Consider the following 22,999-nt stretch of genomic DNA (forward strand, 5'->3'; position numbering starts at 1 on the left):
CAACAGTTAAAGAGCCTTGGTCTGCCATATGCACTCCTCTTTCTGGTGAGACTCAAGGTCGATGAAGAGGAGAATACCGGCTTCTTTTTAACCCCGGAGGATGCCTGGATGTGGTTGCATGCTAAGGATCTGGCGATGCCACCACCAGCTACCCCACAGACTGATGCTTGGTTGACCCTGAGATCGAATCACCAGCTCTCCAACAAACTGCTAAATCGCCCTTCTACTGACCATGAGGCTAGAGAGTGGGTGCAGGCAGTGGTGGAGGTGTTGCAACAGAGCCGTAACCCATTTGTGGTTCTTCAGCCGGACCAGGCTTCCACAACTGGGTGTGACAAGGATAATACAATGGACTACCCCGGGGGGGAGCCTCCTGGTTCAGAGCTCATGCCACACTTAGCGGATGACCTGCTGTAAGGGACTCTTCCCCAGCTGAGTGGTAAGGCCCGCATCCGGGTAAGTTGGACGGGCAGACACTGCTTTGGAGAATGCTTTGGGCCGGTGGGCAGGTGGCCGTTGGCTGCCCAGAGGGTTGCAATCAGCCCGGAGGGCCAGACACTATATGACAGGGCTTGCACTGTACCCCATATTGCATTGGATTATATTTCTAAAATGTATATATATCTCTGTACAGTGTTTAAGAAGTTTGTGCAATGGCTGGGCACTGTGGGTAGGGTGGAGGGGGGACCTGACTGGGGGAGGGGCGGGTCTTTGAATTGTTTATATGTTGCTCAAGTTACACACCTATGTGCTAGGCTGGCCAACACATACATTGCTGCACGTACATGCACCTGAGAAAGCGCAGTGGAGGAAGATAGAGATTGGGGAGACCGTATGCCTGTGGCCCTGTCAGGGGTCCCAGGCTTGCCAGACACACAGACACTTTATGGCGGTCTCCCCATGTTGGCTGACACCACAATACAACCTGCTGACATCGAACATGAGGGGTATGGATACTCCCACTAAGAGACATCACATTCATTTGTACCTTAAACATTGTCACAAACTCATAGCGTTCATGAAAGTGACACACATGATAGCGGCAGAGCTATATAAACTAAGCGCGAAATGGAGGGGCCAGATTTATGGGGAACGACATCGACATATGCAAAGGGGGTACTGATTTGGATTGACCCAGGGGCCTTGTTCGAGGTGGTAACACACATGTTGGACTCGGAGGGATGATATGCCCCAGTGGAGGGTCACTTACATGGAACGCGCCTTGCATTGCTAGCTATTTATGCCCCGAATAATGGCCATGCCGCATTCTTGGATGGCCTCACTCCGGTGCTTCTCAATGACCCACATGCCCTTGCTCTGTGGGTTGGCGACTTTAACTTCATCCTAGACCTCACAAGATTGTTCTTTCCCCCCCTGGTGTGGTCTGGCTGTCACAAAACAACCCAGCACTTTCAGAGATGGCTGAATAATGCCAGGTTACAACACATTTGGTGCCTTCAGCACCCGGAGGACAGTGATTTCCCCTTTTACCTCCCTGTGCATCGCCTGCATACCAGGTTAGATCTCTTTCTCGGTTGTGCGGAGTTTATGCTTTGTGCCAAGTATTTTGTGTGAACAGTCTCGGTGCACTGCCTGTTAATGTTGCTGCTACGGTAGTGAAGTGGGGAAGAGAGCCTGACCCTGTATTCCCACATGGAAGCTGCAGATGGAAGCACTTCAGGATGTCCCCTTCCATGACACCTTGGCAACGCATATTATGCAATACTTTGCCTTGAATGTGGGCTCCGCTTTCCTTAGGGCAGTGGTGTGAAGCACTCATAAGGTGGTTATGAGGGGCCACTGCATCACCAAGATCTTGGGGTACGACATACCCTGAGGAGAGAACTTATGATGTGAGAGAGGAAGCTGAGGCAGCTTTAATTAACACTGCTGGTGCAGAGGCCGATCAGCTGTGACAGTTCCGGGGGGAACCAAGGGAACTTGTGGCACAGCTAGGGAAACTGGACTATAAACAAAACTTGGCCCATTTACAAGGCAAGGAAGATGGAGTGGTACAGCTGTTGGCATGCCTAATCCGGGACAATTGTTTGCTTTCTCTGATGGGTTCACTGTGGTTGGATAAAGGGTACATTGTCACTCAGGCAGCTGTCAATGGTGCCTTTGTTGCTTACTATCGGACCCTGTACACGGAGGTTGCTGGTCCTTCTGCAGAACTGTTTCTGGGAACTGCCTCTTACTAGATCCACTACAGTGGTAAGAGCTTGATTCTCCTCCAAAGGCCAAGGAGATCTGCTTGGCTATAGCGCAGATTGCTCGTGCCTGGCCCAGGGCACGGATGTGTTCCCTATAGAATATTATGTCACCTTCAGTGCCTCACTATTTTCCAGATTGCTTGAGGTTTGGGAAAGGGGCAGATTGCATTGAGGTTTGGGAAAGGGGCGACTCCCAGATTCACTTCGGGAGGCCCTAATAGTGGTACACCCCAAAGCAGGCCAAGATCCACTGGAAGTTCTTTCTTATTGGCTGTTGCCGCTCCTTAACCTTGACTACAAAATTCTAGGGAATGTTCTGGAGAACAGGCTGCAGTCTAATATAGCATCTATTGTGCACATAGATCAGAATAGGTCCATCCCAGGCTGCAATATTTTCCTCAACATCTGCTGCCTCCTCGGACTGCTGGGGGACCCCCAGCCAGCGCTGGGGTTCAGCAGTGGCTTTCGTTGATATTGACCTTTGATACCATGGTCTTGAGGTACCTGTTTGTGACCTTTGAGGACATACACTTCGGCCCCGGTTATCTTAGATAGTTATGTGCTGTATACGAGCGACTGATGGCGTGGGTTAAGACGAGACAGCTGATTTCTGACTGTTTTGTTATTCAACAGGTCACCCATTAAGAATGCCCTTTGTCACTGATGATCTTTGCCTTAGACATGTAACCATTTGCCTGTAAACTGCATCTGCATGCAAGTCAGTAGGGACTGAGGCACAAGGTACCTACCACGTGGCCTCCTTAATATGCTGACAATGCCCTTGTCCATCTACGCGACTTTGGACTTTCATTCCCAGATCTGATGGTTCTTCTTGATGATTTTGAGGAAGTATCGGGCCTTGAGAGTGAACTGGACCAAATCCCGCTTGTTCCCTCTATGCCCGATTCAGGAACAGAATAGGGAGGCTACCCCCTTCTAGGCTTTTATGGCAGTTTAACACATTCAGGTACTTGGACATACAGGTTTTCCACTCTGATGTGCATCTCTGTGAGGGTTTTAAGCTCTATCCAGGGGTCCCTAATGTTTTGGATATTGCTGCTGCTTTTCCTTGTGGGCCAGTGTAAGGAAATGCCTCCTTGGCATGGTTACCCCCTGACTTTTTGCCTTTGCTGATGCTAAGTTTTGATTTGAAAGTGCGCTGAGGCCTGCTAACCAGGCCCCAGCACCAGTGTTCTTTCCCTAACCTGTACTTTTGTTTCCACAATTGGCACACCCTGGCATCAGGTAAGTCCCTTGTAACTGGTACCCCTGGTACCAAGGGCCCTGATGCCAGGGAAGGTCTCTAAGGGATGCAGCATGTCTTCTGGGACCCCTCACTCAGCACTGACACACTGCTTGCCAGCTTGTGTGTGCTGGTGAGGACAAAACGAGTAAGTCGACATGGCACTCCCCTCAGGGTGCCATGCCAACCTCACACTGCCTATGCAGTATAGATAAGTCACCCCTCTAACGGGCCTTACAGCCCTAAGGCAGGGTGCACTATGTCATAGGTGAGGGCACCAGTGCATGAGCACTGTGCCCCTACAGTGTCTAAGCAAAACCTTAGACATTGTAAGTGCAGGGTAGCTATAAGAGTATATGGTCTGGGAGTCTGTCATACACGAACTCCACAGCACCATAATGGCTAAACTGAAAAATGTGAAGTTTGGTATCAAACTTCTCAGCACAATGAATGCACACTGATGCCAGTGTACATTTTATTGTAACATACACCCCAGAGGGCACCTTAGAGGTGCCCCCTGAAACCTAAACCGACTATCTGTGTAGGCTGACTAGTTTTAGCAGCCTGCCACACTAGAGACATGTTGCTGACCACATGGGGAGAGTGCCTTTGTCACTCTGGGGCTAGCAACAAAGCCTGTACTGGGTGGAGGTGCTTCACACCTCCCCCTGCAGGAACTGTAACACCTGGCGGTGAGCCTCAAAGGCTCTCCCCCTTTGTTACAGCACCACAGGGCACTCCAGCTAGTGGAGTTGCCCGCCCCCTCCGGCCACGGCCCCACTTTTGGCGGCAAGGCCGGAGGAGATAATGAGAAAACAAGGAGGAGTCACTGGCCAGTCAGGACAGCCCCTAAGGTGTCCTGAGCTGAGGTGACTCTGACTTTTAGAAATCCTCCATCTTGCAGACGGAGGATTCCCCAAAACGGGATAGGAATGTGACCCCCTCCCCTTGGGAGGAGGCACAAAGAGGGTGTACCCACCCTCAGGGCTAATAGCCATTGGCTACTAACCCCCCAGACCTAAACACCCTTAAATTTAGTATTTAAGGGCTCCCCAGAACCTAGGAACTCAGATTCCTGCAACCTAAGAAGAAGAGGACTGCTAAGCTGAAAACCCTGCAGAAAAGATGGAGACACCAACTGCTTTGGCCCCAGCTCTACCGGCCTGTCTCCCCCTTCAAAAGACACTGCTCCAGCTACGCTTTCCCCAAGGACCAGCGACCTCTGAATCCTTAGAGAACTGCCCTGCTCTAAAAGGACCAAGAACTCCTGAGGACAGCGGCTCTGTTCACCCAAGACTGCAACTTTGTTACAAAGGAGCAACTTTAAAACAACCTGCGTTTCCCGCCGGAAGCGTGAGACTTGCTACTCTGCCCCTGACGCCCCCGGCTCGACTTGTGGAGAACAAGCACTTCAGGGAGGACTTCCCGGCGACTGCGAGACCGTGAGTAGCCAGAGTTGCCCACCCTGAGCCCCCACAGCGACGCCTGCAGAGGGAATCCCGAGGCTCCCCCTGACCGCGACTGCCTGTTCCTCAGATCCCGACGCCTGGTAAAGACTCTGCACCCGCAGCCCCCAGGACCTGAAGGATCCAAACTCCAGTGCAGGAGTGACCCTCAGGAGGCCCTCTCCCTTGCCCAGGTGGTGGCTACCCCGAGGAGCCCCCCCCTTGCCTGCCTGCATCGCTGAAGCGACCCCTTGGTCTCCCATTGAAACTTATTGAAAACCCGACGCATGTTTACACACTGCACCCGGCCGCACCCGTGCTGCTGAGGGTGTACTTTCTGTGCTAACTTGTGTCCCCCCCGGTGCCCTACAAAACCCCCTACTTACCTGCTGGCAGACTGGAACCGGGGCACCCCCTTCTCCATTGAAGCCTATGCGTTTTGGGCACCACTTTGACCTCTGCACCTGACCGGCCCTGAGCTGCTGGTGTTGTAACTTTGGGGTTGCTCTGAACCCCCAACGGTGGGCTACCTTGGACCCAAACTTGAACCCCATAGGTGATTTACTTACCTGCAAAAACTAACAAACTCTTACTCCCCCCAGGAACTGTTGAAAATTGCAGTGTGTCTAGTTTTAAAATAGCTATATGTGATTTATGTGAAAAGTGTATATGCTATTTTGATTATTCAAAGTTCCTAAAGTACCTACCTGCAATACCTTTCATTTGAAGTATTACATGTAAAATTTGAACCTGTGGTTCTTAAAATAAACTAAGAAAATATATTTTTCTATACAAAAACCTATTGGCCTGGAATTGTCTCTGAGTGTGTGTTCCTCATTTATTGCCTGTGTGTGTTCAACAAATGCTTAACACTAATCCTTTGATAAGCCCACTGCTCGACCACACTACCACAAAATAGAGCATTAGTATTATCTCTTTTAGCCACTATCTTACCTCTAAGGGGAACCCTTGGACTCTGTGCATACTATTCCTTACTTTGAAATAGTGCATACAGAGCCAACTTCCTACAGCCAGGGTGTGATCTCCAAGATGCTTATTCTCCCTCGCCTGTTGTACTCCTTTTGCGGCACTGCCCCTACATTTCCCACCCACTTTTTTGCAGATATCAATATGCTTTTGGTGGAACTGATCTGGCCATGGGTAGGCGCCAGGTGGTGTTCGCTTTGCTCCACTGGCCTATGCAGAAAGGGGGTCTAGGGGCCCTTAATTATGAGTTTTGTTGTGAGGCGGCCCAGCAATGGGCAATGGGGTGGTTGGAGGTGGCCCCTTGCTCAAAGCGGACAATGATGTGTGGGCTGCTGAGTGGCACACACATATACACCTAGCCATCCTCCACAGGACCTTATTAACCTCATGTGAGGTGTCAGATGCAGGCTGAACATAATTTCTGGCAGAGGTATATATGTAGTAGGGTGACCCTGTGAATATATAACCCACTGCTTCCTCTCTAGGGCGCAGCAGCGCTCCAAGGGGTTCTCTGACATCATGAGATACAGAGCTGGTGGAATGCAGGAATAGAAAATGCAGTGGCCCTTTTCGGGGAGGGGACATTCTTATCCTTCCAGGAACTCAGGAACACTCATAGTATTCTGGTAGGACACTTTCTGACGTATAATGCAATATATCTGGCAGTCACTGCACACTGGGGGGGCGGGCTTGGGCTGAGCCGCGCATGGCTCACCTGCTACGTTCAGTTTCATCTCATTGGGGTGTGCGCAAACTCATAATGGCCTTCTATATGGCTTTCCTGACTCACAATCACCAGCCGGACACTCTGGTGCATGAGCGTTGGGCACAAGACTTGTGAGTGCCTCTGACAACAAATAAAGGGGGCATCCCTGCATCAGGTTTAAGGATTTCCACTCTTTCATTTCACACAGTTTCTCTACACCTAACCTACCTCATACCGCAACATATTGCACATAGTTTCCCCGCTGCCACATTGGTGTCCTTGCTGTGGCCTGCAGATGTGGGCTTCCTCTATATGGTATGGGAGTGCCTGGGACAGGAACCGACCTTGCCTTAGATCGCAGAAATTACCTCCATGTTAGTAGATAGAGTGATCCCGGTCACACCTAAATCCTGTCTTTTGGGTATGCGCCCCAGGGCCAAGGGGGATAAATATTCACACAGATTTGTGGACCTGGCATTCGTGCTGTTCAAACACCAGATAGTCATGTACTGGAAGTCACAGGCGCCCTATGAGGTGCTGTGCTAGCCACAAACATTAACGAAATGGGGGAACACGGAGGTGGATGTCCTCACGGAGGTCCGTAGATGAATTGGCAATGGAACGGGTGGCTTGATGTGGGACATTATATCAGAAATTTGGGGGTGAGGGGGAAGCGGGGGACCTGTGCCCTCCATTAACTACCCAGCTCCAGTCTCATGATCTGGGTCCCCTTGGTTTGTGAGAACCTAGGGACGTTTGTATACTGGGCTCTGGGGTTGTACTCAGTTTGGGCAGGGTTGGGCCATGGAGCTCGAGATGGGTCTACCCCGCTCTTGCTAAACGTGAGTGGCATGTCTGGTGCTGCGGCTTGCCTGGGCAACTTGCCTGCCTGGACCCTTGCAGGTGCGGCTGCATGACCTTGTCCTGCGTAGTGGGCCCCGGCCCCTTGCAGACTGATTAGTATGTGGTGGCTTGAAAGGGAGCAGACTGGAGATCTCCCCTGGTTGAATGTCCTCTGATTGCCCTGAATCAACAGATCTGGGTATGTGCATGACACTTTGTGGTGCTGTGATATTGTACTGCATAATTCTGATGCTTCTGGCTGTACGGTGACTAGACTATGGCAACAACATTTAATTGCGTAATTCCAATATGTTTGTTCTGGGGCCCGGTTTAGGGTCTGAATTGTATGTTGTGTTTGCATCATGTTTCATATTTGAGAAACCAATAAAGAGATGGAAAAAAGTATTTCTTGTGAAGTTAAGATTTTGTTATTCTTAGCATCCTTAAGTAATGATCTGTATATTCGTCTATATTTTCAATGAGTTCTTCAATGTGGACATTATTATTAATGATGAATTCCAAATAATTGTTTTTTTTTTACGAATATAGGTTCAATTCCTAATGGAGTGTGGAACATAAACCAGCTTTGTGCCAGGTGAATATCAAGAGAAGGAGATACCGGTAACAACTTTATTTTAGAAATATCAAGCCTGTTTTGTCACAAATAGCGTAGGTGTCTTCTGAAGAAATGCACAACATCCATGTTAAGACAGTACTGTCTCTTAAGAAAAAGAATTCCCTTGTTCCTACAGGAAATTACAAGTCTGTCTTCGTTCACCGTGTTAAGGATACTTAACAGTGTAATGATCCCTCCGACCTAGGGAGGAGAGGTGGGTATTATTTTTGGTCCTTTAAGAATTCTTGGGCCTAATTTGGAACTCAACAGACGGGTTACTCGTCACATTGGTAACAGATATCCCATCCATCAAAATCTAAACCTAGTGGGATTTAGATTTCGGTGGACAGGATATTGTACATGTTGTGATACAGTAACCCATCCACTGAGTTCAAAGTCAGGCCTCTAGATATTGGCAGACCGGTTAACCCATCACAACAGTGACGGATACCCATCCATCGAAATCTAAACCCCATTATGGCGTGTGGGTTTAAATTCCGGCAGACGGGACATACTTCACCGTTGTGACAAAATAACCGTTTCACCAATGTCTAAATCAGACCCTTTGTTATTTCTGGTTGTACATCTAAGGACAAAGGTAATTAAATTACTACACAATGTTATTGAAAATATGAATTGAGCATAGCAGTTTTACCTACGTCTGGCTCAGGATTTTTACATGCTCGGGGGCACACATTGTATATTCCGTTCCCTTATCTCTATGCATTGTCTACGGTAATGCTGTCATATAAAGAGTAAAAGGGTTCTCTTTCCCTCTATAATGGGAATCAGATATCTGAATCCTTGTAGTAGGATACTACAATGTGTGCATTTCACATCGTGGTATACACGGCTGGGCTGGAGAAACAGCATAGACCCCTGGCTTGCCATCACAGGCTCTAGCCAGGCCATATGAACAGTAACTGTACATCTCCAAAGCCCTATCACACTCACACACGTTTATGCCCAGTCGTACTCCCATGATTTAAAAAAATCAATATAGGCACGCAAAAACTATTAAAAACACCTGAGGGATATACCAGTTGACACTTGAAACTATTACATTTGCAAAACCAACCCAAGGTTAGGCATATACATTCCAGTGAAATATTTTGCAACTGGATTCTAGAGTATATAACATATCGTATATGCAAACCATTTTATTCAGAATTACCTTGGTCTGGCAGAAAAACACAGACTGTGTTAAGAATTTCTTAGTTATAACATGCGTTGAAGCTTTTGTAATTGAGCAACAAAAACTTTGCTTGGAATGTGATAACTGCTTGCATTACAATCAGTCTTCTGCAGCAGAGAAGCTTTCAACCGAATACTGGATGCGACATTCATCTTGCAGTGTGGTGCCTGTGAGAAGAGGCCTCTATTTGCATGGTTAGCCCCCACTTTTTGCCGGATGTTGATGTGTTCTCGAAGTTGGTAGTGCCAAGGGCCCCTGCTAAACAGGTTCCCTGGGCCAGAGCTCTTCCCCTAAATCTGTTGTGATGCTTGGCACAATTGGATACACTCTTAATGATCCCCATAAGTCCCTAGTAAATGGGTACCCCAGTACCCAGTGCAAGAGATAGTAAGAGTAGACCCCTGAGAGCAGCAGCACTGATTGTGCCACCTCCAACAGTCCTGCACCTAGATGCACCCAGCACTGCCATTGCAGAATGAGTGTACTGAGGCAAACTTAAAAAGACAAACTCGACATGGCACACCCTTTGTGTGCCCTGTCCACCCTACACTGGATATATTATGGGTAAGTCACCCCTCTGACAGGCCTTCCAGCCCTAAGGCAGGGTGCACCATACTATGGCCCTCATTCTGACCCTGGCGGTCGGCGGAGAGACGGCGGTCGGACCGCGAACAGACCGGCGGTATTAAAAATGGCATTCTGACCGCGGCGGTCCCTGCCGCGACCGACCGCCACTGCTCCACTCCGACCGCCACGGCGGTCATGACCGCGGGGCTGGAGTTTGCGCACTCCGGCCCGGCGGTCGTCCCAAGACCGCCAAGGGTATTATGACCCTGCCTACCGCCGCGGTTTCTTGCGGGCGGGAACCGCCGTGCGAACCATGGCGGTAAGCACTATCGGGGCCAGGGAATTCCTTCCCTGGCACTGATAGGGGTCTCCCCCACCCCCCACTACCCACCCGAGTCCTCCCCCCACACCCTCCACCCCCCTGCCACCCCCCAGAGGTGGTACGAACCCCCTCCCCACCCCCACCCCGACATGCACATACATGCACCCCGACATGCACACACCCCCAACATGCACATATACACACCCCCTACACACACATACACAACGGGGACACATACCCGCACACATACATGCAGACATGCGCACCTGCCGAACAGCACACATTACCCATAGACACAGCAGCACCCCCCGCCCGCATACACGCACTCACACCCCCCCTCTACACACTCACACGCACACCCCCATGCACGCCCACATCACACAACACCCCCCCACCCCCTCCCCTCACGGACGGTCAACTTACCTTGTGCGTTGGTCCTCCGGGAGGCGACGGGAGCCATGGGGAGGTGACCGCCAACAGAAGACCGCCAACAGAAGACCGCCACACAGAAATGTGGGTCGTAATTCTGTGGGCGGTGTTCTGCTGGCGTGGCGGTGGAGGTTGACCAGTCTCCACTTTCCCGCCGACCGCCAGTGTGGCTGCTGGCGGTTTCCCGGCGGAACGCTCCCAGCGGTCAGAATGCGCACAGCGGCATACCGCCGCGGTCGGCGGTCTTCACCGCGGCGGTAACTCGGCGGTCTTGCGAAAAGACCGCCAAGGTCAGAATGAGGGCCTATGTGTGAGGGCATAGCTGCATGAGCAATATACCCCCACTGTGTCCTTGACAAACCCAAGACATAGTGAGTGAACAGAGCAGCCATTTTACATTCATGCACTGGACACTGGTCAAACACGAGTTTCCCAGTTACATGATGGCTACTCTGTACCCTGGAATGTTTGGTATCAAACAACTCAGAATAGAAAATCCAAACTGGTACCAGTATTGAATTTATCCCTAAATGTACCTGGGGGTCACTTTAGAGGTGCACCCTGCAAAAGCTAATCCTAACTGGAAGAGTTGCTGACTGGTTCCATCCAGCCTGCCACTCCAGACGGCCAATCTACAAACCTGGGGTAGAGGCATGGCTCTCTGGTTTGTAAGACAGTGCTCTTCCTGGGTGGAGGAGCTAACACCCCCTCCCTCAGGAATGTGCAACTCGAGCACCCAAGGCCTGCTGCTAGTAGCAAAGGGCTTCCCCCCTTGCCAACCCCTACTTTGGGTGGGAGCAGAGGCGGGAAACCAGACAAACGGTAGGAGGAGTGGCCTTACTGAGCATGCACCACCCCTAAGGGCTTGCATGCAAAGTGGACATTCTATCTCATTTTTCTCCATCTTGGAATGGAGGAAAATAGCCCATCAGGTTTAGGGAAGTGACCCTTCCCACAGGAAGAGGTCACTGTAGTGGGTGTAGCCACCCAAGGGTAAGTGTCCCATTGGACACTACCAGGTTCCCCCTAAAACGCCAACTAAGTTCAGTATTTAGTGGGTTCCCCTAGACCAAGAATTTAGATTGAAAAGGAAGAAAGAAGACAGCACCAAAGAACCCGCCAGGATGAGAACCGAGGACCTGCTGCTCCAGAAGAGGCTCCAAGACCCCTGCTTGCTGCACCCCAGTCCCAACAATTGCCACAGCAGAGGAGCTGACCACTGGACTGACATCAAAAGCCTCAGAGGACCTCCAAGCTTCGCAAATAGCCTAAATATCCCTCCTGAGTGGAGGCACCACTCAAGAAAATCAAGAAACCTGCAAAGGACCAACAAACCAGTGAGGGTCACTTTACTAAATCGCCGATATCTCCATGACAGGAAGTCTCAGCTGGACCCGATGACACACCAATGACCTACCGGATGTGACCCGCATCTGTTTCAAGCTTGGTAGCACTACGCTCTCTAGTGGCCGAGTGGCCTAGTGGCCGAGTTACAGCAATACCCTTGGTACTGGTCAGCTGACGTCGGACCAGCAGAAAACCACCTCCACCTGAGCTGAGAAAGGATCAGGAGGAAGCCCCAGTCGAGACCTCTGACCAGAGTGCCCCTGTTGTCCTATAAGCCACCCTCAAAGAGACTCACCTCCAACTCCAGTGGACTCCGTTGCGCACAGCATCCAAGACCTCCAAAACGCCCTGTACCTGGTCGCCCTGGGCCTTGCATCACGGGATCTGCTGTGTGCCCTGGGTACCCAAACCCTTGCAACCTCAACAGCCCAAGGGGGCCCCAAGGCACCATCTTTAAACTCTGCAAACCAGCTCCTTTTCCAAGTGGCCCACTCCATGTGGCCCCATGCCTGTGCCAAGAACCTCTCCAACTCTGCTCCCACCGGAACCGGGAGCTGCCCGAGACTCTCCAGCTGGCACAGTGTTCCCACCAACCACTCAGGCCATCCTGCAAGAGAAGAGACTGGTAACTCAACTGTGTGATTTTTACTGCATTTTTAAATGTGACTGTGCATTGATTCCAATGGTGCGTAATTACGCACAGAAACACTAAGGGGGTCATTCTGACCCTGGCGGCCGGTGGCCGCCAGGGCCACCGACCACGGGAGCACCGCCAACAGGCTGGCGGTGCTCCCACGAGCATTCTGACCGCGGCGGTTCAGCCGCGGTCAGAAGCGGAAAGTCGGCGGTCTCCCGCCGACTTCCCGCTGCTCGGGGGAATCCTCCATGGCTGCGGAGCGCGCTCCGCAGCCATGGGGATTCTGACACCCCCTACCGCCATCCTGTTCCTGGCGGGTCTCCCGCCAGGAACAGGATGGCGGTAGGGGGTGCCGCGGGGCCTCTGGGGGCCCCTGCAGTGCCCATGCCAATGGCATGGGCACTGCAGGGGCCCCCGTAAGAGGGCCCCACTGTGTATTTCAGTGTCTGCAATGCAGACACTGAAATACGCGACGGGTGCAAACTGCACCCGTCGCACCCCTGCAACTACGCCGGCTCAATTCTGAGCCGGCGTCCTCGTTGCAGGGGCATTTCCTCTGGGCCGGCAGGCGCTCTTTTGGAGAGCGCCCGCCGGCCCAGAGGAAATGTCTGAATGGCCGCCGCGGTCTTATGACCGCGGTGCGGTCATTTGGCGGCTCCCTCCAGGCGGGCGGCGCCCGCCGCCCGCCAGGCTCAGAATGAGCCCCTAACTGTGCTAAAACTTCAAAAAGTCATAACTTGAAAAGTACTTAACGTACTGTAAAGATCTTGGTCTTAAAATATATATAAAATTCTGAAGTATTTTTTATAAATTCTGGTCTCGAGTTATTCATTGAGTGTGTGTGGTGTATGATTGGATTTATGAGTACAGCAAATGCTTAGCACATCTCCTGGATTAGCCTAACTGCTCGACCAGCTACCTTAAAAATTGGGGCATTAGGTGGTCTAATTTTTAACCTCTGGAAACCAACGTGTGGTTGCCTGAATCCTCTGCATAGTGTGCTTGGTTTAGCACCCTCTATGGAGAGCCAGCCTCCAACAGTGTCAGAAAGAGGGAGCCATGTGGACATTTTCAATGTAGAGATATGTCAGTAAAAGACAGATCTACAGAGTGGGAATTCTATTGACACATCTCCCACAGGCAACTCCTCAACTAGGGAATTTCCCTTCTGGTCCCCTTCCATTAATACTTCTCTATCATGGAAATCCAAACAATATAACAATCATCAACATCTCCTGTACTAGGACTTCATCTGCCAACTTTTGCGGGCATCCCACTGCTAGCTCAAATGTGCATTATCAGATTTTCGCTTTCAGTAGCCCATCTTAAACATCAAAGAACTGTCCTGGGGAATATCGAGGCTAGGGCTGCTCTTATACATTAATATCATGGACAGAATATAGAGAGACAAAGGGCCTGATTCTAACTTTGGAGGACGGTGTTAAACCGTCCCAAAAGTGGCGGATATACCACCTACCGTATTACGAGTCCATTATATCCTATGGAACTCGTAATACGGTAGGTGGTATATCCGCCACTTTTGGGACGGTTTAACACCGTCCTCCAAAGTTAGAATCAGGCCCAAAGTATCAAAAGTTAAGTGAATATAGAACAAGCATTTGCAATGCAATAGGTCTCAGATTTGCTTGAGTTAGAGCTACTGGCATTGTAAATGCATAACTAGACTTTTCTCGCCACATAAATTGGTCAACCCTGCCTCATAATTTCGTCTTTTCCTGCCACATAATTCCAGTGGCTCTGCATATAACTAAAACACTTCCATTTACCTTCTTCCTCTATCTGTAGCAAAAAATGAAAATTGCAGCAAAGACCATACACACACAGACTCCCTTCTCGCTGACCTTCAGTCACCAATAAATCATCTTGCAGCAAAGGGGAATGTCTTAAGGGTCCAGCCTGCAAACTTCAACTCTCATTTTCATTTTTACAAATTTTTATATAATTCAGTATTCCATATTTAGGACTGGCATGCTTGATGTTTTGTGTATGTGTTTAACACATTGACCAAATAAATTTAAAAAAAAAGAATAAAGGCAGCATGAGAAGAGGCACTGACAACAGAAACAGGGTGCTGTAGGGAGCAAGAACAATAGAAATCCTGGAAAGTGACAAAGAAAGGATGGGTGGGCGGGGGGGTCAAATGGAAATGAAGGAAACGGGTGAGACAGTGAATAAGGAAGTGGAGAAATACAAGGTACCTTGAAATGAGAAACTTGGGAAAAAAGGGATTGGTAGTGTCAGACGTGAGAAGCAGCGAGAGGTGTAGCGTCACAACAGGAGGATGGTCAGGGGGATGAAAGGGACATATTGGGGCCCTCAGTGACAAAAGATTAGTGCATGGTAGTTTAATATAGCGCTAAACTTGCCCAGGATCAAAAGACTGCTTCATAAATGCCACAGAATGCTTTACACAAGAATGTAATGTGTATAATCCATGAGGTCATGCAATAAAAAGCTTCCTCTTGCAGTTTCACATCTGAAACAAACATTGGCAAAGTCAATAGGTCAGGGAGTAATAGGTGAATGCATGTGGCGTTTTCCCATTGGAGAGATATACTACAGAGGGAGCCAGTAGAAACAAACAGAGAAGACAGTGCTATCAACACCCAGACCTCAAAATGAAGTAATTTTAAGGGGAATGAAAGAGTACACTGCCATGTTCAGCCCTTAAATGTATCCATATTGCTAAGCTACAAATCACAATATGTCTTTTTCTCGCATTACATAAAATCTATAAGTTGCATACTGATTTTCTGGACTATATAATGCCCTGATGAGCACAAGCAGACTTCTGGGGTCCTGGTGCGCTTAAAAAATAAAGGATAAACACATAATAATTGTACATCGGTGTAAGAGTCTCCTAATAAGGAATCAATCATACCCCTCCATCTCTCCAGATCTCACTCGGCAAACTCATCTATATGCACTCTACGAAGCCGACATTCCTCTGCCCATTCAACAAGATCAGCTAACCAAGCGTCATGCGGGGGAGGGGCTTGTCCAGTGTATCACAGTGCGCCGTTTGGCAAGGGTGAGTCCCAACTGAGCAAAAAGTTATTTTACGATCTTTTTTAGGGCAAGGGATCAGGCCCAACAGGCAGTGTTTTCTAGACACCCCCACATCAATCGCCGACACTTCCCTCAGCGTTCTCACTATTTGGGTCCAAAAGGGTTGAATCATACTACATACCCATGTCATATGGTTGAAATTAGCGAAAGCCCCACCACAGCGAGCACATCTATCTGGGCGTACTGGGAATATCCTATGTAGGAGGTGTGGTGTCAGGTAAGCCTGGTGGACGTAATAAAAGTGTATCAATTTAAATCTTGCATTGCTGGTCGCATCCCGTACCAGGGAACACGTTCTAGACCATTCACCATCCGTAAGTGAACCATCCAGAACAGCATCCCAACTGTCCCTAACCCCTGCTATGCTTATCTGTCTGTCCTGTTTTAGGGCCTTATAGAGCAGGGAGATGAGACCGTGGATACCACCAGGGTCAACAAGGGTAGCTGCAAGGCAGGATTCAGTTGGCTCTGTAGGAAAAGAGGTCCAAACCTCACGTGCCGTCTGCGAAAGGCCCGCGTATTGCAAAAACTGGCCCCAGTCAATGCCAAAGAGGGCCTGCGCCTCCTCCTGAGTAATAAACGCATTGTTCTGGCAAAGATCGCCAGCAGTGTTGCAGCTGCCATCTCGCCATTTTCCAAAATCTAGCGCTTCTGCAATATGGGTGAAGGGGCGCAGCACCCAAAGCAGAAGTAAGCGCGCATACGGCGCCCTACGTAACACCTTCACAATGGTCTGGTCCCAGACTCACGACACCTGTACGACTAGGAAGGGGGTCCCCAGTGGCGACCTAGAGCCACCCATCAACAAGCTTGGTAAACGCGACAAGCAAACGGAGCCTTCCAGCAGCTCTTTCTCCCAATTAGAGCCATTGTCGCACCACAGAGCCGCATATTGCAGCCAGCACGCCGCATAGTAGAGGAACAAATCAGGGAGGCCCAGTCCACCGTCTACTAGGTCCAGCTTCAGCACCTCCAAGCGTACCCTGGGCCGCTTACCCGCCCATACCAGAGACAGAAGTAATTTATTGAGCTGCCGAAAAAGAGAGGTTGGCATTTCACAAAAAGAGTTCTGTAACATGTATAGGCATCTCGGAAGAAGAATCGTCTTGCAGAGCGCAACTCTGCCCATAACTGACAGTGCGAGGGAGGTCCAAAAGTAGACCGAGGCACGGAGACTATCTATCACCCTACCCATATTTAAGGCATATTGTAGGTGAGGGGAGTGTGTCACCCGCATACCCCGATACTGAAACAACTGTCTCCCACTCCAAATCTATTTGTGGAGGCTTAGATACAGCCACGTAGACAGACCTGCCAGTACCGTCTTCCATCGATTTATACGGAGCCCCGACACCCTACCAAAATCATCCATCAGCTGCAATAAAAGAGGGACTGAACACTCCGGATCAGTAACATACACCAGTGCATCATCAGCATATAGTGATATAGTGTGCGTCATTGCTCCAACCTGTATGCCCCAATTCCGCAGGCGTTTTCGCAACTGTATAGCTAGGCGTTCCATGGCCAGAGCGAACAATAGCGGAGATAAGGGGCAGCCTTGTTGTGTGCCTCGCTGTATAGCAAACACCTCAGACACTAAAGCCCCCGTACAGACCCGAGCCCGCGGGGACGAGTAAAGTAGATGTACCCATGACAAGAAGGAAAGTCCCAGTTCCATTCTATGCAGGAAAGCCCATAAGGATTCCCAGGACAGAGTGTCGAAGGCTTCCTCTATGTCCAAGGCAACCAGAGCGGCATAGTCACGGAGTCCAAGCGTCTCGTGCATTACATGTGATAGTCTCCACAGGTTCATGTGGGTCCCTCTTCCAGAAATAAACCTGCACTGGTCCTGCCCCATTAATGAAGTCACCACCCGTCCCAATTGCATTGCTAGGACCTTGGCGAGGAGTTTCACATCCAGATTTAACATAGAAAGCGGCCTATATGAGCCTGGGTCCGCAGGATCCTTCCCAGTTTTAGGTAGCATCACAATCAATGCCTCCCTCATCTGTTGTGGCAACAGGTCCCCTTCGTGTGACTCCTGAAGTATTTCCAGAAGTCTGGAGAGCAGTGTCGCGGAGTAGGTGAGATAAAACTCGACTGGGAGGCCGTCGGGACCCAGCGCCTTCCCGGAGGCCATGTCACTCAAAGCTCCCTGAAGGTCTTCCAGGGACAATTCAGCCTCCAACTCTGCCGCCTGAGCATCTGTGAGTCTGGGTAGCTGCAGGCCATCTAGATATTCTCGTGTCTGAGAGCTCACATCACACCGCAGAGAGGAATAGATGGCCTCAAGGTTCTCCCGTAAATGAGCATTCATGCAAGTTTGACCTAAAATTCTATCACCAGTTGGGCCCGAAGAGATAGAATTATGGGGGTGGAGCACTCGTGGCGGATTAGCCAAGTGGGCAAGCGCCCAGATCGGTCCCCTTCACGATGCAATCGCTGTCGGAAATCTTTACGAACATAACTATCCAGTCTACTCAATAGGGCACCTATGCGACCATGCACCACTCGACTCTCATTCTCCAGCGCGTCCCCATTGTCAATTTGACGTTGTAAGGCATTTAAGGTATCCTCCTGCTGCTGCACCAGTTCCCGATCTAGTTTCTTCTGAATACCATATGTTTTAGCGAGGTTTTCACCTCTTATAACAGCTTTAAGGGCCTCCCATTCTAAGCCGCGACCGAGGGCTGTAGTCCAGTTCTCAATAAAATACCCAGCCAGCACCTCCTGAATATCCCGCCTATACTCATGGTCACCCAGTAATTCCGGCCGCATGCGCCAGAGGGGGATTGCAGGCCTATGTGTATGGGCACCACACTCCAACAGAAGAGGGGCATGATCCGATAGGAATCTGACCTGATAGTCAACCCGACGAACATTGAGGGACCTGCCGTTCCCCAGCAAAAATCTGTCTAAGCGGCTATATGCTCCATGTGTGGGAGAGTAACAGGAAAAAGTTCTAGAAGTGGGGTGCATCTCCCTCCATATATCCACTAAGTGTAGATTATCCATTATACCGCAAGGCATGGTGGTTATATGGGCCTTAGTACCCATCTTGGGGGGACTTCTATCCAAGGCCCCGTCCAAAACACAATTAAAGTCACCTGCCCAAATAATGGGCATCCCAGCATAGGGCACGAACTTACACTGGAGCCCACGGAAAAACTCTGCATCGCCAGAGTTGGAGGCATATATATTCAAAATGCAAAGTTAACGGCCATCCAGTTCCCCATGCAGAAAGACATAGCGGACTTGTACATCCATGGTGCATGTCCTCAACTGGAAAGGTGTCAGTGGGGCCACCCAGACTGACACCCCCCTGGCATAAGATGAATATGTCACTGAGTAGAGCTGATCTTACCACTTTCTCTGTAAGTTTTGTGCTCATTATCTAACAAGTGTGTCTCCTGCAGGAGGGCGATATGGATCCTAAGTCTCCATAGATACGTATTCACCCTATAACGCTTTACAGAAGAGTTCAGCTCCCTCACATTCCATGTGACCATTCTGATCAATTTACCTGCCATGCTCTATGCCATCTCACAAACACTCCCCCCAGCCTCCCTAACCCCCCCCCACCACCAACCACCACACCAGCCCAGCGCCACAGGCACTCACATTTTCAGCAATGAAGGCGCAGTCCGCCCATCCGTCTCAGAAAGCACAGTATAATCTGTGCATAATGCAAAACTCCAACAACAATCAAAATTAGAATCCATAAACAACAACCCGACCCATCCTGGGTAAACACCACCCACAACTAGTGTCTGCCCACTCTGTGTGTGGACCCCGCTGTCTATCTGAAAGTCCAGGAAGTAGCAGCAGCACCGGCCTCTACTACTGCGGGGAACTGGTCTGGACAGAGTCTGTTCTACCCTTCAACCTCTCGCACATGCCTACCCAGACTTCACGCACACAGTACCCAAATTCCAATGCTACTCACAACAAATACTTAGTATGAGCCACAACAGGTGGCTCTCCCCACTACAGAAAGGTAGGGGCAAAAAGAGCAATGTTAGCCTTGGCCAAGCAAAGAGGGGAAAGAGAGAGGGGGTGTAGGTAGAGCGTGAACACACATGAACCTCGTCCTGTGTCTTATTGCCTCCCGAGACTCCACCACCCCGCAATAAAGGAGCTGAACAGAAAGGAGAAAAAGGTGCAAGGGGGCAGAGTAGGGAAATGGGAGGATAGCCGCAGAACAGGAGGAGGGAAGGAGGAAGAGCAAGTGACAGGAACCGGACAGAGGGGACACCTCTGCAGTGACGGATCGCATCAACAATCTCGCCTCCTCCCACTCCCGGCGCCTCCTGTCCAAACTCAAGGTGCCATCCGATCGCACTATCACCTTGGCACCCCGGGTGGCACAGCATCGCCTAGTGGTCTGGTGCAAGGCAGATTGTATGTTACCCATTTTGGCAGGCTGCTCACGGACTCCTCCGCTCTGGGACCTCGGTGTACCACTGCCATCACCCAGTTCCAGCCAATCCCATACTGCCTCAAGTGTCTGAAAAAAGTGAGAGCGGCCTGCATGGAGAACCTTCAGTTTAGCTGGGAATAGTAACATGTAGGTATACCCAAGTTATTTCAGTTTGCTCTTAACACCCATGAAGGACTGCCTCTGGAGCTGCACCTCCCGGTTGTAATCAGGGAAAAAGCAGATAATGTGGTTCTCATAGGAAGGGTCTCCATGCTTGCGGACCTCTTGAAGGATAGTGCCCCGGTCCCTATAGCTGAGAACCTTGGCGATGATCGCCGGGGAGGGGGGGCACCCGGTGGCGGTGGAGGGGCCAATGCCCTGTGCGCACGTTCAACAACAAACAGTTGACAGGAAGGCGGTAGGCAGTGCTTTTTTAATCCAGTCTTCCAAGAAGGCCTCTGGGTTTGTGGCCTCTGCCCCCTCAGGGAAACGCACCACTCGGAGGTTGGATCTACGTGCTCTTCCTTCTGCATCCTCAACTCTCAGTTCCAGTCTGCGCGTTTTAACCTCCAGAGTGGCCACCGAAGTCTTGAAGGTGTCAATATCAGTCCGCATGGAGATCACTTGTTGTTCGGTCGCCACTGAGCATTCAGCCACCACTCTCAAATCAGCTCTCAGCAACTTTACATTGACCGCAAAGGCAGAAATTTGCGACTTTACTGCCTGACCGGAGACCTCAATGGCAGCCAGGATTTGCGTGCCAGTGGGTTCGCTGCCTTTGTTCAAGGGACAGGGGGATTCTTGCGGTAGAGACCCACTCATAGTCTGCGCTGTATATTGGTCCATCTGGGTTTGCTGCATTCCCTTCCCCCCTTTTTCCTTGCCCATGATGCACTCTGCACATTAGCACCCGCTTTCACCACTCGTCTAGGGCACTGAGGGTCTCAGTGTATGCAACAGGGCCAACTCCTAATTTCACGTACTCACCAACCATGGAAGCAACATGGAGAAGGGCCCAGCACGATCCAACTGGTTTGGGTCAGGGTCCCACACAAGTCTCAGCCGCTCACTGTGACCGTGTGCCAACCCACACCACTGGCGCTTAGGTCGCCACTCAGGAGATTCACAATGTCTAGCGCTGTGTAGGTCCCGGGGGGGAATCAGGCCAATTGCCACAGCATCCGCTTTGCACGTCTCTAGCGCAGAGATAAAGTAGAGGGGGGAGCGAAATCCATTTCCCACTAGCGCTTTGCTCAAAACATATCACTGCCCCCGGTGCACTCCACTCAGCGAGCTCTCCAGATGGCACCACTCTACACCTCTGGTCACGAATGTGATGGCTGGCTGGCATGCCGGGAACAGGTCGCCACGTAGGTGCGAACCAGCTGGGAGGGGGGCTAAACTCCTCAAATAGCCCCCCAACAGAACGACAGCGCTGAGCGTCTCCTCCTCGCTTCCAAGTGGCGGCCCGCGCCACAGGGCCCCCCCAAAGCTGCAGCAGCACACACCCCAGTGGGACCACCAGGCCCTGAGACAGTCACAGGCCTGGCCTGCCCCTTCACTATGGGCAGCACAGACAAAAAAAGGGCAGGGAAGGAACGCCCACTCCCCACCGGTACCGACGGTCACAGGTCAGGGCACCACCACCAGAGGGTCCCCCCTCCGCTGTGAACGCCAGACGGTGCTCCAATGGTTTCCTCGCGCCGGGCTATCTGCCGATAAACATGGCAGCCGCCATGTTGAAGTCAGGCAATTGCTCAGGGCTCGGCAATGCGGCTCAGCCCTAGCATGACTCTCACATCCTGTGGCACATACCCATCCACGAGACCCCCATGGCTACATTGCGGGGTCCGCGGAGCCCGGGGGTAACAGGCAGGATTCCGGATATGGGGCCGCGAGCACTGCTTTAGTGCCTCCGTGCGGCCATTTTGCCGGCCAAGCCCCTAGTATACAATTTTTAATCTAAATTAAACACATATTGCATAAAAGATTCTAAAAACTTGAATGAACTTGTGAAAGAGACACTGTGGAAAAGCGTGAGTCAGTGGATAAGCCTCATCCCGCTGTTCAGCTCTGGCTGCTCTTCAATGGAACACAAGAAGGGGCTATGGAAGGAGCTTGTTCGTGTTTTTATTTAAGATTTTATTACACTATATCAGAGGTCTCCAAACTTTTGAATGCCGCGCCCCCCCCAGTTGAAAAATAAAAATCATTGGGCCCCACCTCAGAATTTTTCACAATTATTTTTATAAACATGGCAATGTTTAAATATGTCTAAACCTTTTTAAACATTGCAGTTAAGTACTGTTACCTTTTTAAAACTGCAATAACATGCTTCTGCTTAAAACAAAAGCCTGTTATCTGTATAATATTTATTTTGGCCAGAGTCTGGGCCCCCCCCTGGGATCACTTGAGGCCCCCCTAGGGGGGCCCGACCCCCCAGTTTGAAGTCCTCTGCACTATATGGAGAATCTTTTTCCTACCCTTTGCACCAAGGAATCGGCACTGGGGTCAAGGGAATAACATCAAATGCCTCCGGAAGAACTGTTTAGAAAAACACACAGTTTACATACTTGTCCTCTGGGATGAATGAATTCGTTTTTTCACTGAACTAATTTTTTGTAAATAGGGTGATCCGCCTTGTATTGTAGTGTACAGTGCGCAGCTATGTTTCTTACACAGAAATACTTTTTGTGAACAGGGTGACCCACATTGCAAGTGCTTTATATTCTACGTGTATATTTTTCTCACAGAGAGATGTTTTTGTTCAAACAAAGACCTGCCTTTCTCAAGTTTTACATTTCAGTAGAAATATATGTTTTTCGACCCTGTAAATGATGCATAAGTTTCCGCGAAGATGTATAAGTAAGAAGGTAGACATCCACAGATAGACAAATACACTACACAGGTAGACAAACAGGTACACAGATTAGATATAC

The sequence above is a fragment of the Pleurodeles waltl genome, chromosome 9 (assembly GCF_031143425.1).
Source record: "Pleurodeles waltl isolate 20211129_DDA chromosome 9, aPleWal1.hap1.20221129, whole genome shotgun sequence".
NCBI lineage: Eukaryota > Metazoa > Chordata > Amphibia > Caudata > Salamandridae > Pleurodeles > Pleurodeles waltl.